Here is a 6,000-nt window from a genome sequence, read left to right as displayed (position 1 = left end):
GTTTTTATCAGTCGCATCAAACATGTAAAACTCCCATAGAAAACTAATGGGGAACGTTTTTGACGGTAGCAAGAACGTTAATAGAAAATAAATTCAAGACTGCCGTAGGGTGATCTGCAGATATGTTGATTGTTATAGTGAAATCTTACATTATATGAAAAAAATTGCGTTCACAAACGCTTTTGTCCAGAATTGCTGAGTATGTTCCCAGTACACAAATTAAAAACAAACAATAAGCAGGGACCAACATATCGAAAGAAAATTTAGAATTTCTCAGCTGCATAAAAACATTCCCGAGATTGAAACAATGAGCCTATAGGCCTTTCTACGGCACCTTCCCAGGAAGACCATGCAAACAATAATAATTAAAACGACAGTCTGATGCTGCTTTTCGTGTCTGCAGCCACGAAGTAGGCGAGACGGACAACGTTACTTTTCTGGGCGTAATATATCCGCGCAGCGCCCGGGAGGTTGTAGCAGGCAACCATTTCTGAGACGTCCTCTACAACAGCTGACTGGCGCTCATTGCCGCGGTGATATACGCCGCCAGACTACCAGCTCGAATATTTGTATGGATGGTACCAAAGATGCTAGTACTGTGTGCAGTGAACGTGTAATTTCATGTATGCTCACGCAATCTTGTTTTGTTGGCGATGGCAATCAGTGCATTACTGTTCTGACATCGTTTGGCAAAGCTCTGCAATGCACATAGGTTCGGAGGCGACAAAAATGCAGTAAGATGAGATCAACTGAAACACAGGATATTAATTTAAAAAAGCTTGGGGGCCTTCTTAATCAAATCCTTAAAGAATAAAATGCGAGAGCAGTTAGTCGAATGTTCTTAATGCCTACTGAGTGTCTATTGTTCTTGCGATTCTCCCGCCAAAGCTCCGATTGGAACCGGTTCGATTGCCCCTATACGGCATGCTTGAGCCATCATCACTCGAGTACCTTCCATTGGGTTATACTGATCGGACCCGCTAATCCACCTTAGTCAATTTTGTCGGGCGGGCCGACTTGCAAAATTGTAGGGGTCCTCAGATTTTCAAACTTGGCGGTGCCCGTATGATTGATCTACTGGTGGTCACGCAGTGTTGATGACGTCACCAACCTCTCAATCGCATTCATTGGTCGCGGGGAGCCTTCATGCCCATACTGGCACAGTGGTGCAGCGGTTAAGCGATATGCCACTGTCCTGGCAGGTGGCAGTTTCAAACGCAGCCACCGCGCCGATGGGGCTTGCCGGACGCAGGTTGCTCTTCCTGAGCTCACGTAAGGCTCACGCGCAGTGCCACGGAGGGTAAAGGTCAACTGCACTGAATCTGGCCACGGTGGGCAGTTTTCCCACAATCCGGTGGGCTTGTTGTGACGGCGTCACAATGTCACGTGACCTCTCTCGACCAAACAGGGAATATCATGGGGAATTTAAAATATCGTGGTTCTCTCTGACTGACTGAGGACCCTGATGAGTGCATCAGGGAATTGGCTATTATGAGAATTTCTTTACAGAGAAACGATTTTTTTTTTTTTGTGAGACGGCAGCCTAAGTACTTCGCATTGATACATATATTCGTTCCACCCAATTGGATTTCAGTTGAATTTCAGGATCGGGACATGTGCTTGTTTTCTCAGGCAAGTTCGTAAATGGATAACTTTTGATGTTCCACAGTAGCACACAGGGCGAGATCCGACAAGTGCGCTCAAGAGCTTAGATGCAGGAAGACAGACAATTCTGGGTAACCAACTCGCTGCGGGGAAAACGAAATCATTTCAATGCATTACGACCAAAAACTTACAAATAATTCAACCGCTTTGAAGCGGTACGAAGCACAGCCAAGAGGTGAAAAGATTGACATGAAACTTCTGATCAAGTATAGCATGGGCATTCATTTTATTCTGCATGTTAAGCCTTAAATCGTACAACCAACGTTCCGCTAGCTTGATGATTTTAGAGGATGTTACACTGCAGGCCCATCTTCATGATTAGGTTTTCTGAAGAGTCCGAATACGAAACTATTCGGCAGTTGACATTTAAAAAAAATCAATCTGCATCCGGCGTGCACACCATGATCGAGATAAATCGCATGCATTAAAACTCAATTTCTTATACCACGCGCTAGCTAAGCTATGGCGCAAGAAATTAACGCTGTCGTTAGAGAATACTTAGAAACCTTATGTCGGACGGTTCACTATGTTGTTGCCATTCTTGTTGCTGGGCTGGACAAGCATCGATCATACTCGACAGCTCTTTCCTTCGGAGGCCTGCAGACCAAAATGAGCCCGTCCAAGCGATTGCTAAATTCGCTCTTGCTACGAAACACAAAATTTAAAATTCTGCTTGCATTGCGTATTTAGAAATGGCTTCAAACCTCAGAGGTCTTTATGAACTGCCACTCACGTAAAAAGGCAGGAAAGGCGAAGAAATCAGCATGAATGCTCAGCGCTCTTTCATCCCTGTTTGTAAATTCAGTTTTCTCCGACATTTAGTGAGAGGAGACAAAATGGCTGCGGTGCACGTCGAAAGAATCAACTGGAATGTTTTGATAACCGTTAGAATGCGATTTTTAGGGCACACTTTATTTTTCCTGGATTTCATGAGACAAGCGAAAAAGGCGGAACTCCCAGACTTCTCGCTCTTGCTTGTGGCATTAAAGTCACTGTGTGTGACTTTACCATCATCAGCGCCCCTACCGATGAAAGCACCTAGTTTAAATGTCATGTGGTCCATTTCCTCGAGAACCCCATGTCCGTCATAAAGTCGGTGGAAACGCCGTCCATAAATCACTAGTAAAAAAACAGTATTGACGATTTGACCCTCATTTGCAAATGCGTTATATGGGCCATAGCCATCTTCCGCCCCTGTGAAGCCCTGTCCGGTTATGGAGAACTCTGTTGAGAAGTTTTGGGGGACGTGTCACAATGGCATGTTGCAATATGCCTACAATGTCCGAAGACCACACATCTCCACCGTATTTTTCCATGTCCAACTGCGGCTGACAATGCTCAGGTCTAAACGGCACAAACACTGTTTTGTGATCGCTAAGGTTATTTGACAAACAGGAAACACCTTGGACTAAAGACGTTTTCTGAAAGGCTGCACTTAGTATACATGTTTTCCGATCAGTCGTAACCGTGCTTGGCGGGGTTGTTAAAGCGAAGCAACAGTTGTTTTCCGACCGTTATTTTCAGTGTTCCCTCCCGGCAGCATCACAGTCACCCGCTCTCCCTCGAAACTCCCGACCACGCCATCGCTCCCGTCTCCGCTTCCGCCACTTCATCGAGCTCTCTGGCCCCGCCCATTGCTACAACCAATGAACGATGAATGACCCTCTGTATCGCTCACGCTCCCGCCTTTCATCGGGCTCGTTCACTAGACGGGTGACCTAAAGAGAAGTTTATTAATCGGACTGACCGCAGAAACTGCTGTCCCTCAAAGAAGGGAGGAACACAGCAAACACATACATCGTCTCTCGTCGCCTGGGAGGCCTATGTAGCAACATTCATCACCGGCAGCGGCGCAGTGCAAGACGAAACAGAGCCGCTGCTCGCCGCCGTCTGCGTACGCTCGGAACGCGCGCCGTGACTACGGCTAAACGAGCAAGTTTTCGGTGTTCCCTCCTGGCAAAAATCGCAGTCAGTCGCTGTCCTGTTTTCGCCGTGCTCATGTCTGTTCACCTCGCACTGTTCCGATAATATAATTTCATGTTGCAGAACTGCGTTTTACTCGTATTTTTAATTGCATCACATAATCATGACCCCGGCTGCATCCACACATCTGTTTAACAGCGGCGCAAAGAGCACGTGAAGCCAGCGCAAAGCATGCGCGAAGCAAGCGCAGTAGCGCGCCACCATACATGCTGCGCCGCCGCGTCACGTGACCCTCTACGCCTCCACCAATCAGCGCAAGCGCGCACGCCTCTCCTCCCCGCTCCGCTCCTACTCTTTGTACCCCTCTCCCGCCCAAAATCTGCTGCTTATCAGGCTTCATCCCGACACGGATGCTTTTTTCGCTATCCACTTATATTTACTGCTATCGTACAAAAAAAAATGGCGGTGGTTTAGCTTTGATAAACCTGGAGTGACGCGATAGCTACAGCTGGCCGAGTGGAACTTGGTCACGTGACCAACCACGTGATAAACCATGTGATCAGCCACGGCGCCATGCCGTCGGCAGTTGACCATCCACGTGACAGCGTGGCGGCGCCGCCACGCTGAAGGCTCGAAACGCTACCGTAATGTAGCTATCGCCACAAAATTACGGACTCTTACCTCAATGCTACAGTGAGTGAATGACAACGCTACTTTTCTCGCGAAATGATTGACGAAAGACGACGCAATGCATAACGGGTTTGGGCCCCTCAGCGGCAGCTCAGTGGACATGACGTTCGGCTGCTGAGTGAAAGCCACGGGATCGAATCCCAACCGTGGCGAGAGCATTTCGCTGTCAAAAGACCCTCCGTGTTAACCATCTCCACTGTAATTAACTGCATATAACTTTCTGGCCTTAGCTTTGCAAAAGATGCAAACAAGGTTTAAATATATTTATCACATGTGAGTGCGTTTTGCCCAACTGCTAGCGTGAAAAAAATTGATTGGGGATTCTTTAGATGTTCATTATGAGGCGATAGGGACATCGGCTTGACATAGAAGGAGCAAAGTGTGGACATGCAGAGACATTCTCTGTACATTAAGTATTGCAAGAGGTACAGCATTTGTCAAAAATGTACACCTCAAGGAGTTTGCTTCTCTGTAACGCCCCTGAAAGTCATTAGCTTGGCATGGCTAAGTACATGAGCCTGTCTCACCTTCTAAAGATTTGCAACACCGGCTATCCACAAACAGCTACACAACACAGTTTAGAAGCAATACCTTTGGGCTATATATTTTTTGACAAAGACTGTATATTCTATGAATATCTCCTGGATGTAAAATTGTTGTCTGGGGGCTGTCCTGTGTGTTCGCGCTTCTTTTTTCAGGAAAAGGAAGGAGTAGGTGAGTATTACAATACTTAGAAATAAGCAAACCATAAAGCTTCGGGGTACTTATTTCGTCCGTGGTCACATATTTGCACGCGTTATAAAGCGTAAATAAGTAGCTGCAACGTGCCTGCTTCATTTCAAGGATGAGCACCCGCGTGTAAAGCATATTTGTGCAAACCCAGCCGCCACGGTGGGGTAGTGGCTCTGGCGTGCGGCAGCTGACCACGAAGTCACGGGTTGGAATCCCGGCCACAGTGGTCGCATTTCAGTGGAGGCTGAATGCAAAAGACACACCTGTGCTGATCGATGTCAGCGTACGTTAACGAACACAATAGTCGAAATGAAGGCTGGGGTAGCACGCGTGCGCGGCCACTGGTCATTTATCCCAATGTCTGCACGATCTCTGTGGCCCCTCCGCTTATGATAGAGAAAAAAGTTCTAGCTCCATCCTTAGCAAGAGAACTGCATTTAACCACTGGAGCCAAAAACCGCTCTGAAGCACCGAAATTACCGTTTCATTTAAACGCTGCAGGAGAGGCCCTTTTTGGTGCAGCAGTTTTGAATTTTTGATGCAAAACACTGCGCGCAAGCAGTCAAGTCGAATTGATAATTAGTAACTGGTTTTTGGGGAAAGGAAATGGCGCAGTATCTAGATGTCTTGTACATCGTTGGACACCTCACCTCACCTATAAGCAAACGTATAAGTGATAAATGTGCTTTATTTTTTATTAAGAGTGACGATTCTGCCGCTACTAAAGTTAAGAGGAGCGCCGGTTTTGTTGACAGTACTAGTTCCCGTCCTGACAAGAAGATGGCGCCACTAGGCTGGGCGTTTCGTTGTGAGTCTTGGGTTTTGGGGGAAAGGAAATGGCGCAGTATCTGTCTCATATGTCGTTGGACACCTGAACCGCGCCGTAAGGGAAGGGATAAAGGAGGGAGTGAAAGAAGAAAGGAAGAAAGAGGTGTCGTAGTAGAGGGCTCCGGAATAATTTCGACCACCTGGGGATCTTTAACGTGCACT

This window comes from Amblyomma americanum, chromosome 7, assembly GCF_052857255.1.
Source record: "Amblyomma americanum isolate KBUSLIRL-KWMA chromosome 7, ASM5285725v1, whole genome shotgun sequence".
Taxonomy (NCBI): Eukaryota; Metazoa; Arthropoda; class Arachnida; order Ixodida; family Ixodidae; genus Amblyomma; species Amblyomma americanum.
The sequence above is the reverse complement of the archived record's forward strand: the minus strand, read 5'-3'. Positions refer to the sequence as shown.